This window comes from Lithobates pipiens, unplaced genomic scaffold (assembly GCF_037356315.1).
Source record: "Lithobates pipiens isolate NorthernLeopardFrog02 unplaced genomic scaffold, aLitPip1_a1.2 Scaffold_18, whole genome shotgun sequence".
Lineage (NCBI taxonomy): Eukaryota > Metazoa > Chordata > Amphibia > Anura > Ranidae > Lithobates > Lithobates pipiens.
The window spans coordinates 570,691,122-570,703,182 of NW_027507758.1; the positions used below are offsets into that span (position 1 = coordinate 570,691,122).

Genomic DNA, 12,061 nt, shown 5'->3' on the forward strand with positions numbered 1-12,061 from the left:
AACGCAAGGGTGTTGTGAGGAGTCTAAAGGGGAATAAATATACCCAAAAACTATTGTACAGTTCAAATAGCACCAGAACAAGCCTAATAGGGTATTAGTAACATTGAATCTGATTACACAGATAAATAAAATAATTTCGCAAATTACATACACTATCTACACATAGATGTGAATGTACACAGGGGGTGTGAGGATCGGGACCACCACAAGAGGGCGCAGTGAACTGTGTGATCGCTGAAAAGGAAGATTTGGGGGGGTGGAATCTCCGATTGTTTAGCCGTCATCGTCCTATCTTCTCCTGCTCTCCCCTAGGTTTAAAAACGAAGGCGTTGAATAATGTGATTGCCGCACTGGGAGACCGCATACAGAACATACAGCAGATCATAGAGGTGACAGAAACACTGGAGGATGATTTTACGCATGCGTACAAGGATACGGATTATTCGGTACCCTACTGCGCATACGTCGCCCGGGAATCTGACGCATGCGCACTAAGAGGCAGGTTTTTTGGGACGCTACTGCGCATGCGTCACCTGGGAATCCGACGCATGTGTACTAGGAGACGGATTTTTCAGGACACTACTGCGTATGCATCGCTCTGGAATCTGACGCATGCTCACTAGGAGGCGGGTTTTTCGGGTCGCTACTGCGCCCGCGTCGCCCGGGAATCCGACGCATGCACACTAAGAGGCGTGGTTTTTGGGGAGGGTACTGCGCATGGATTGCCTGGAAATCCGGTGCATGCGTACTAGGAGGCAGGTTTTCGGGCCGCTACTGCTCATGCGTCGCCCGGGAATCCGACGCATGCATACTAAGAGGCGCGTTTTTCGGGACCCTACTGCGCATCTTTCTGAGTGAAAGATGTGGAGAAGGCGCTCAGTCACCGATCACCACCACAAATACTTTATTTATAATCCACATTCAGCAGGCCTTTCCTAGTGCCTCTGGGTAGATGAGATCAGAGAAAGTGATTCAGTATGTTCCCAGCACTATAGGGGGCAGTGTGGGAATTTCTGCCATAGCACATCAGTGACTATCAGAGTGTCCGCTATACCCCAATCCTACACTAACCCTAAGGGGTCACCTGGGGGGAAGCAAAAGCAGGTCGCTGATTTATGGATTTCTGTATTTATTGCGTTATATTTAACACGGATCGGGCTCAGAGGAAGCGGATGGATAGGGAGGATAGGTGAGAGTTGTAGGGGAGAAATCCGGGAAGATCTCATTATAATAAATATTATAGTGTCTGTAATCCGCTTGTTGTAAGTTCATGACATCCCCCTCCCCCACCACAAGTAACAAGAGAAACAGTTTTTTACTCAGAACACCCCTCACTCCACCCATTCTTTTTATAATATAAACTACCCATCTACCCCTTCCATCCATCTTTCCCTCTCTCCACTCTGCCCCACCCCCAATCTTTCCCTCTCTCCACTCTGCCCCACCCCCAATCTTTCCCTCTCTCCACTCTGCCCCACCCCCAATTTTTCCCTCCTCCAAATCTGCCCCTCCATCTTTCCCTTTCTTCACACTGCCCCCCCCCAATCTTTTCCTCTTTCAAATCTGCCACACCCATCTTTCCCTCTCTCCACTCTGCCCCCCCATTGTTCCCTCTCTCCACACTGCCCCCCTCATCTTTCCCTCTCTTCCCACTGCCCCCCCCAATCTTTCCTTCTTTCCACTCTCTACACTTCCCCCCCATCTTTCCCTCTCTCTACTGTGCCCCCAATCTTTCCCTCTCTACACTGCCCCCCATCTTTCCCTCTCTCTACTGTGCCCCCCAATCTTTCCCTCTCTACACTCTGCCTCCCATCTTTCCCTCTTCACACTGCTACACATCTTTCCCTCTTCCAAATCTGCCCCCCAGCTTTCCCCCTCTCTACTCTGCCCCCTCCATCTTTCCCTCTCTCAACTCTGCCTCCCATCTTTCCCTCTCTCCACTCTGCCCCCCATCTTTCCCTGCTCTCTACTCTGCCCCCCATATTACCCTCTCTTCACACTGCCCCCCATCTTTCCCTCTTCCAAATCTGCCCCCCCAATCTTTCCCCCCCTCTACTCTGCCCCCCTCCATCTTTCCCTCTCTTCACACTGCCCCCCTCCATCTTTCCCTCTCTCCACTCTGCCCCCCCATCTTTCCCCCTCTCCATTGTGCAACCCCCCCCCCCCCCCCAGCTTCATTCTAATGTCATATCTCACTTGTCTCTCCTTCCGTTTCCTCGCTCTCCTTCTGCCCTTAAAGCCCAACTGCAGCCTCTCTTCAATGGTTAATCACTAGTTTTGCCTAGGAGAAGAGGAGAAACCACATAAATGGCCCATTGACCCTTGCAGTTAATGGGACTACAAGGGATCTTTTTTTTTTTTATTTGCCCAGAGTTGGTCTCTCCTCTCTCTCCTTCATTCCCCCTCTCCAACCTCTTTTCTTTCACTTCCCTCTCCTCCTCTTCCTCTCACTCTCTTTCTTAACCACTTGACTCCCCCAGACCAATTCAGACACTTCTCACATATATGTAATAATCTATATATTTTTATTTTGCTAGCAAAATAGTTAGAATTCCCCCAAACATTACATACTGTTTTTTAAGCAGAGGCCCTAGAGAACAAAATGGTGGATGGTGCAATTTTTTTTATGTCACACTGTATTTTCGCAACAGTTTTTTAAAGGCAATTTTTTGGGGGAAAAATCTACTTTAACTACTTCACTACAGGGTACATTCTCCCCCCTCCTGCCCAGGCCAATTTTCAGCTTGCAGCGCTGTCACACTTTGAATGACAATTGCGCAGTCATGCTACAAAAGAAATTATTTTTTTCAAACAAATAGAGCTTTCTTTTGGAGGTATTTAAAGTCCATGTAAAAACTAAAATACCTGGATCTACAGACACCACCGATCTAACACTAGCCCTGTAAATAAGAAATCAGTATACATATCTTTTTTTTTTTTTAACCTGGTCCGACCTCCAGCGGCGGAAGCGCTCTGCAGAGGACACGGCTGACAACGGCTGTGAAATGAAAGGGAAGTGACATCACCCATAGGCTTACTATGGGGCTTCCGTTGTCGGCTGCCCCCTCTGCACCCGCCCACACAGCAAAGGCGGGTGCAGACAGCTCAGTGTGGGATCAGGTTGGATCAGCTGTAAAAAAATATGTATACTTTTGTTGTCTTTCTTAGGTTAGTGTTAGAGCAGTGTAGTGGTCAGTGTAGTGTAGTGTAGTGGTCAGTGTAGTTAGTGAACAGTGTAGCGTACAGTATAGTGGTCAGTGTAGTTTAGTTCTCAGTGTAGTGGACAGTATAGTATATTGGTCAGTGTAGTGTAGTGAACAGTATAGTGGTCAGTATAGTGTAGTGGACAGTATATTGTATAGTGGTCAGTGTAGTGGATAGTATAGTGGTCAGTGTAGTGTAGTGAACAGTAGAGTGGTCAGTGTAGTGGGCAGTGTAGTTCTCAGTGTAGTGGACAGTATATTGTATAGTGGTCAGTGTAGTGAACAGTATAGTGGTTAGTGTAGTGGACAGTATATTGTATAGTGGTCAGTGTAGTGGACAGTATAGTATAGTATAGTGGGCAGTGTAGTTCTCAGTGTAGTGGACAGTACTGGTGCTTTCTACAAAGAGAGGCTAGAGTCACCTGGGGAGCCCTGACCAATCCCCAACTTGGTTCGTCAGGGAGCAGGCCTGCTCAAATACCGACGGCCTGCCCAACATGGAGGAGGGAAGTTGTCGGGTGGAAGAGCTGGAGTGAGAGAGTGCTGAGGCTGTCGGGGGGCCTTTTTAGGGAGCTACTCAGTCTGGGGTGGGGGTGACCTTGGGCCAGGGGTTCAGGTGCAGTCGGGACCACTGTCAAGAACACGTGAAAAGGTCCTGGACCAGAGGCTAAAGAGAGAGCAAGGAGAGGACAGCGGAAGATGCACTGCTGAGAGACTCCAGGGAGGACAACTGGTCACAGCCAGGAGGGCTGGTGAGTGAGGCACAGTCAGGAGGACTGGGGAGGCACACCTGGGAGGACTGGGACCTTGCAGTCAAAGATGGGCGCAGAACCAGAAGAGTGGACTGTGGTATGGACAGTGGAAAAAGGCAGCTTCAGCCAGGGGGGCTGGCAGGGCCTGAGGAGGGCAAACTGGGATCAGTAGCCATAGTTAGGACAGCTAGCATGAGGACATTCTACCATTTTTCTCTGCTACAATAATAGGAGCCCGCGGTCCCTGCTCACAAGGAGGTGGTTGCTAAGGCCTGGCTGAGCAAGTATCAGGCCTAACCAACAAATATGTGCTGCTTGATCCTGGGAAGCAAGTGATGTGTTGGAGGTGTCTAAATGCCGCATACAGACGATCAAACAATCCAGTGGAAAAGTCCGGCAAACTCAAGTCTGCCGGACAATCCCCCCCGTGTGTAGCCTCCGGCGGACTTTTTTTACCCAAAAGTACGGCGGACTTAGAAAGTAGTTTTGCACTCCAATCTTACCGCCGGACTCGCAATCCGGCCGTGCGTATGCCAGTCCGCCGCACTTTTGAAATGAACGGACTGTCCCCGCCTGGAGAAAAGTCCGCTCATTTTGAGCGTATCTCCAGGTAGGCAGGGCCCGCGAAGGAGGTGTCGCTGGCCCAGCCACCTGGTATGGACTTAAAGGGGAACCCCAACGCCGAAAAAAAATCGATGTGGGGGTCCCAACCAGGTCCACATCAGACCCTTGTCCGAGCACGCTACCTGGCCGGCCAGGAAGGGTGGGGTACCCTACCCATTGACCTGTAAAATAAAGTACAAAAAAAAACACAACACACAAGATACAATAGTTTATTGCACAGCTCTGGGGACCTTCCATCTTCGGGGGTCTTCTCGGCGGACTCCTCCGCTATCTTCTGCCAGCTCTTTTGCTAGCGGAGGAGCCTGGCTTTCTTCTTCACCGCCTCTTCTTCCGACTTCGGGGGGTCTTGTCCCCCTCTTCGGTTCTTCTTGCCGGGCCATCGCCCCTTCTTCTAGCTCTTTTACAGGCGATGGCCCAGTCTTCTGTCGCCGCCTTCTGTTCTTCTCTTCAGATGTTGCCTCGACGCTCTCTCTGCTCACAATGACAGGGACAAGGCGCGCGGCGAATTATATAGGGACATCACCAGATGATGTTCCCGCCCACTATGATGTCACAGTCCCAGAGGATGCTGGGACTCTGACATCATAATAGGCAGGGACATCATCCAGTGATGTCCCTATATAAGTCGCCGCGCGCCGTTTCCCTGTCGTTGTGAGCAGAGACATCGACAAAGCAACATAAGAAGAGAAGAGAAGAAGAGAAGAAGAGAAGAAGAGAACAGAAGAACAGAAGAAGGCGACAGCGGCAACAGAAGATCGGGCCACCGCCTGTAAAAGAGCTAGAAGAAGGCGTGGTGGCCCGGCAAGAAGAACCGAAGAGGGGGACAAGACCCACGAAGTCGGTAGAAGAGGGCGGCGGCGGCAAAGAAGAAAGCCGGGCTCCTCCGCTAGCAAAAGAGCTAGCAGAAGATAGCGGAGAGTCCGGCGAGAAGACCCTGGGAGCTGTGCAATCAACAATTTTAACCTTTGTGTGGTGTGCTTAATTTTTACTTTTTTCCACAGGTGAATGGGTAGGGGTACATTGTACCCTATACTCATTCACATAGGGTGGGGGGCCGGTATCCAGGGGCCCCCTTATTAAAAGGCTCCCGGATTCCGATAAGCCCTCCGCCCGCAGACCCCAACAACCAACGGCCAGGGTTGTCGGGAAGAGGCCCTTGTCCTCATCAACATGGGGACAAGGCACCCCCCATGTTGAGGGCACGCAGCCTGGTACAGCTCAGGAGGGGGGGCGCTCGCTCGTCCCCCCCCTTTCCTGGCCGGCCGGGTAGCGTACTCCGACAAGGGTCTGATGTTGACCGGGGGGGACCCCCATGCCGATTTTCTCTGCGCTGGGGTTCCCCTTTATGTCCATACCAGGTGGTGGGGCCAGCGACGCCTCCTTTGCGGGCCCCGCCTACCTGGAGACGCGCTCAAAATGAGCGGACTTTCCTCCGCGTGTGTGGGCGAGTCCGTTCATTTCAAAAGTACGGCGGATAGTCTGGCAGACTTAGTACGCCGTATTAGTCTGCTGAAAAAGTGCCATGTGTGGGCAAGTAGCCCGTTCGGAAAGTCCGGCAGGAAGTCCGCCGGACTAAGCCCGCCGGATAGTCCGCTACGTGTGTACGCGGCTTTAGAGTAACAGTCTGCAGCAAGGGATGTGCTGGAGGAGTTGGGAGTAATAAGCTTCTAGCAAGACTATACAGGAGGAATCTGAAGGCATATGTAGAGGGAGTACATAGTTTGTCCCAAGATTAATTGCTTTTGATTCACGCTGGGCATCCCATATCTCCTATCCCCATCCAAGTTATACCCCTCAATAAAAAACAAAAAAAACAAAGTTTACTGACTGTTTTGTGTCTTGATGTGCCAGAGATTGAATGTTGGGCTGGGCAGGGCGACAAACATACATTTTCAGCAGCCCCTGTGGGGGTACCGCTACAATTAAAATGAATAAACACCCACGTTTTTAAAATATCTCTGGCTAAGACTGCTCATTCATTACTTAGAGAACTGTTAGCCCTCATTCACATTGAAATCCTGCAACTTCACCTGAAATTGCACAATTTGAAAGCCGTATGTTACTGTGGCTTGGAAGACATGTGTGCGGGTTCATGCACAGAGGTCTATGAAAGTCGCAACCGAAATGGCCTAAAATGGGCTACGTTTTCATATCAATGCGGCACCGCAAAGTCGGCATCACACCGATGTGAACGCTGCCATTGCCAACAATAGGTTGCGACTTGTCATGCAATTTTACCTGTTAAATCGCATCACAAGTCGCTCTGGTGTGAACGAGGGGCTTAAAGGTGAACTAATATTTCAGTTTTCAGTGAGTTTAAATCCCCTAACAGCTTCTGATGTCCCTTTGAAGATTCTGCTGGCAACAAGTCCTCCTGGCGATATGTGTCTCCACCACCTCCACAAGACTGGAATGACATCAACTCCCCACTTATTTGTAATATCCTTATCATGAGAGTTTGACATCTTAACTTTACTTTGTAGAATCTTTGTTAAAGTTTGTAAAATAAACTCTGTATAAGTTGGATTTGTTGGTGGAGTTATGTTCTACTTGGGGTCATTGATAGATAGAGGACACCATCATTTGATTTTTGATGTGTAAAATTGTCGTTTTGGCAAAGGTGGTTGTGAAATTGTGTCTGAAGGGCAGAGGCAGCTCTTTAACCACATCCAATCCTTTCCATAGCTGTATAGTTTTTAGAGCCGGCAGTCTGCTCTCTTGTAATAGCAATCAGATCAGCTTACTAGCTGCTCGATTGCTATTACAAGCAGCTGGAGGGGATGCCCCCACCCGCGGCCTTCCGCAGCTCTCTCTGGCTCCTCCATCCCACTTCAAAACCCGAATAAATTAATAGATGGAAAAAAATAAAAAATTAAAGTGCCCCCATCCTCCCATCCTTGCGCACAAAGGCAAACGCTTGTGTTGGTCCCGCACGCATGCAAACAGCGATCGTCCCACACATGTGAGGTATCACCGCGAACGTCAGATCAGGAGCAGTAATTCTTTATATGACACTTGGACAAATATCTCAATGTAAACGGCTGCAGCTTTCTCATCAGATCCTGAGACAAGAACAGCATACCAACGCTAGGTTGAGATAAATGTAGTTTTAGTCTTGCCTAGGGCAGCGCAAAACCAAAATACACCACTGCCTGCATTCAACAAAGCTATTGCGTGACACTGCATACTTTAAAGTGGCCTTCTCCAACCAGGGTTCTGTGGAAGACTAGAGTTCCTTCAAAGGTTCCTTGGGATATCCTGTAAAATGAGCAACCTCTGCCTCTCAAATAAGTGACCACTGACACTAATGATTTTATTTCGCTATCTGTAAAAGAGGCATTCTTTCCACTCACCATCAAAGTTAAGAGCATTCTTACTAATGACCACAAGTGTAATGGTGTCCTTCCTAAATTGCCAACCAATGTAAGGAGGTCCTTCTTCTACACCAAGTTAAGGAGGTCCTTTTCTGCCAATCAAATGGGCCATTCTCCAATCATCACCAGTGTAATGGGGCCCTTCCTTTTGCGCTGCCCTAGGCCTGACTACACTCGCGCACCCCTTAACTTAAATATGACCCACCTCTTCCTGTCAAGGCCACATCCCTTCCTCTAAGACCTGCCCTGTCATCTTCATGGGAGGAGGACAGAGGGACACCATGGGAGGGGGACAGAGAGGGATGCAGTGGAAGCAGGATGTCGTGAGAGGGGGACAGAGGGACACCATGGGAGGGGGAAAGAGAGGGACGCCATGAGGGGAAAAAAAAAAAAAAGGGACAGGGCCCCTTTTGATTTTGGAGAGAGGGCAGGATAAGGGGATATGTGCTAGGGGGTTCTTTGGGAGGGAAGAGGACATGTGCTAGTGGGGGAGGCTCAGACCCCCCCCCTCCCAAAGCACCCCCCCAACACATATCCCCCTTACCCCCCCATCAATACATGTGTGCATCTGTGTTATCTGACCCCCCCCACCCCACGATTGCTTTGTCCCCCTCCACTGTAAGCAATACACAGACCTCAGAACAGTAGTGCAGCTCTTGCAGTGCAGTCATTTCCCTCCTCCATGGCTTCTCCTCCTCCTGGCTGTGTACACGAGATGAGAACATTTCACAGGATGAGTAGCTAGGCCAGTGATGGCGAACCTTGGCACTGCAGATGTTTTGGAACTACAATTCCCAGGATACTCATCTACACTGCAGAGTGCATTAGCATCATGGGAAATGTAGTTCCAAAACATCTGGGGTGCCAAGGTTCGCCATCACTGAGCTAGGCAATTGTTTTTTTTTTTGTTTTTTTATAAATACACCCTTAAGCATGCATGGGCCCTGAAAGTGCTTTTAGGACTTGTTCTATGTAAATACTTTAGTGTGCATGACAGAGCGCAGGTTCAGTTTAAAATGGAACCTTAGTCAGGGAATTAAGTCCTCCTGGGTTTCATTCATGCTGACCCCTTTTGCAGGTATAGCCAAGCAAAACATTAAAAATACAGTAAGTTCCCATGATGTTAAAAATCCCGTAATACACTGGGGGTGATTTACGAAAGGCAAATCCACTTTGCACTGCAAGTGCACTTGGAAGTGCAGTCGCTGTAAATCAAAGGGGTAGATCTGAAATGAGTGGAAGCTCTGCTGATTTTATCATCCAATCATGTACAAGCTAAAATGCTGTTTTTTATTTTCCTTGCATGTCCCCCTCGGATCTACAGTGACTGTACTACCAGGTGCACTTGCAGTGCAAAGTGGATTTTCCTTTAGTAAATAACCCCCACTGTCTCACCCTGCTCTGCACATACTCAGTTGCGCTCTATTTTTCAGCACTGTGTCAAATTGTGTCAAATGAGGCTGATCTGCTGACAGCCTAAAGATTTACTGCTGCTAAGGGGCTCTGGGCTTCAGCAAAACAGCAGCTTCCATCAAGAATAAACATGGGCAATGCTGGAGGCAATTTACAGCACACACTGGGGGTTATTTACGAAAGGCAAATCCACTTCGCACTACAAGTGTAAAGTGCACTTGAAATTGCACTGAAAGTGCAGTCGTTGTAGAGTCGCTGTGGGACATGCAAGTAAAATAAAAAAAAACAGCATTTTAGCTTGCACATGATTGGTAATAAAATCAGCAAAATCCCCTCATTTCAGATCTACCCCTCAGATTTACAGCGACTGCACTTCAAAGCTCACTTTCACGTGCACTTTGCACTTGTAGTGCAAAGTGGATTTGCCTTTCATAAATAACCCCCACTAGTTTGGTAGCATAATTACATATGTAGAACGCATGTTGCTTGCTAAAGAACATTATTTTTATCAAGTTGTTATAAAGTTCCACTTTAAAAGACATATTGTACCAAACGTATTGTACGTAATCCTTTACATAGCGCATTAACAAGTCTAAAGTCTGGTTTTAAAGGTTTTCAGCTAATATACAGTGAAAGTCTCATTTGGCTGGTTATATATGGAAAATAATACAATTGGCATGAAAAAAAGAGATGTTGGTCAATGTTGCATTATGCAGCTCATGTGTTCTATACATTTGATGAATGAGTCACAGGCGAGTATGCTGTGACCGTCACATCCCCTCGTTTAGTAGGCCTCACTGCAATACTGCTGGTCTTCGCTTTCCAAATCTAACACATCCTTATCAGATAATGGGGTTCCCTTCCTATAGAGGTGAAGAGCTTATATTTTACATTCATAAGACATCTGTTGCCACCTAGTGGAAAAACAACCAACTATAAAACAGGTACTTTCAAAATAACACAACATTCAGAATTCTGTTACAACTTTGAGGCTGGGCTCACACTATTGCGAAATAGATGTGTCTCCGATGCAATTTTGCACAGGAGCCCTGTGTGTCTCTTGGTCCATTTCAGGTCCGAATTTGGACCTGAAACTGTGAACCAGGACACACGGTACCCCTGCTGCGAGTCGTATGCAGAGATAGTGCGAACCCAGCCTAGTTCACCTTTGGGAACATGGTACACCTGATTTTAGGGTGGAACATGTTCTTCCCAGTGCTGCTGCAGCCCACTACCTACTATCGTGACAGCAGTAAAGGGAGAAGTTCCCCTTACTAGCTGTCTGTTTGAAAACAACGCAATTCCTACACAGAGCTCTATGTATCCGAATTAACTACAAACCCTGTGGAGCGCTGTGGTAGATCATTGAGTCTTACCTGTACGGGATGTATGGGTAAGCAGATAACACCGATAGTGGGCAGAAGACCTGCATGGCATCAGAGATCTGGTGATCGCTGGTGCAATGCTTTACAGCAGGGGTCTCAAACTGGTGGTTCTCCAGCTGTTGCAGAACTACAAGTCCCATCATGCCTCTGCCTGAGGGAGTCATGCTTGTAACTGTCCGCCTTGCAATGCCTGGTGGAAATTCCGCCAGCAAAAGTCAGATGGAGCTTACACACGGTTGCAATTTCCAACCAAAAGCTCGCATCGGAATTTTGTTGGCAGAATTTCCAATCGTGTGTACGGGGCATTACTGTGCTAACACATTGATTTGGTTGGAGGGCTATGTGACTGACGGTGTCTTGTTGGGCCCTGAGCCCTACTCCACACAAGTTATGGTTTCCATACACTGCACTGATAATGGCCAAATAGCCTGAAACATTGCACTATAGACGACTATACAAGAGCAGTTCTGGATGTGCAGCTGGCCAGAGGGACAAAAAGTAATCATTTGTGTGGCTCCCCCACTGCCCTGAAATGAGAAACAATCGTCTTATTTTGAGATGTGATGGAATGAGACATATGAATACCTTCTGTTTTAGGAAGACCTCACGGTGTACCCATTGGAAAGATTTCCACTCTCTTCCTGTCCTGGTAACACGTTTTAAGAAAAAAACAAAAATTTACAAAAGATTTCCAGAGTTGTTTGAAATCCTTACCTTTTCTTTATTGAAAGAAATTTCTGTTTCACAATGTTATTTCTAAATACAATCATTAATGGGACACATTATAACCACCTGGGAAAAGATCAGTGCGGTAATGAGAAGAGCTGCAGGATTTGCATCTTTCATAAAGAATCAGCCTTAGCCCACGTTCACATCGGGCCCATTTGACATGTCAAAATCGCATACTAAATCGGTGGCTATTGCCAAGAATGGCGCCGTCTGAATCAGTGCGACAACAACTTTGCGGTGCTGCACCGATTCACAAAAGTACATCCTATACGTTTGGCAACTTTGGGGGAGATTTGAATAGACATCTGTGCATGATCCCGCACAGATGTGTCAAATCGCCCCCGAAGTCGGACTGCATTGCTAGTGTGAAATCGTGCGAGTTCAATTAAACTTCCACGATTTCAAACTCGCATTAGTGTGAACCTGGGCTCAAAACCAGTTCACACCATAGAAAAGCGTTCCGGATGCATTACTGCATGTGTGTTTCCAGTGCGGTTTGATGCTTTCCAGCACATTTTTCCTCTTTTTTTTTCCTTCACCTTAACTTGAGACATGTGCGCTCCAGTGCGTTTTTGATGCAT

General features: G+C 47.9%; 1 long non-coding RNA gene across 1 annotated transcript in view; it reads right to left on the bottom strand.

Annotated features, from left to right (window-relative positions):
• Positions 1–12,061, bottom strand: part of LOC143989020 (uncharacterized) — an 80,244-nt gene that overhangs the window by 45,688 nt on the left and 22,495 nt on the right. Inside the window, exon 3 of the long non-coding RNA XR_013276959.1 lies at positions 11,337–11,397. This is a non-coding gene — a long non-coding RNA (uncharacterized LOC143989020). The remainder of the gene's footprint in view (positions 1–11,336; positions 11,398–12,061) is intronic.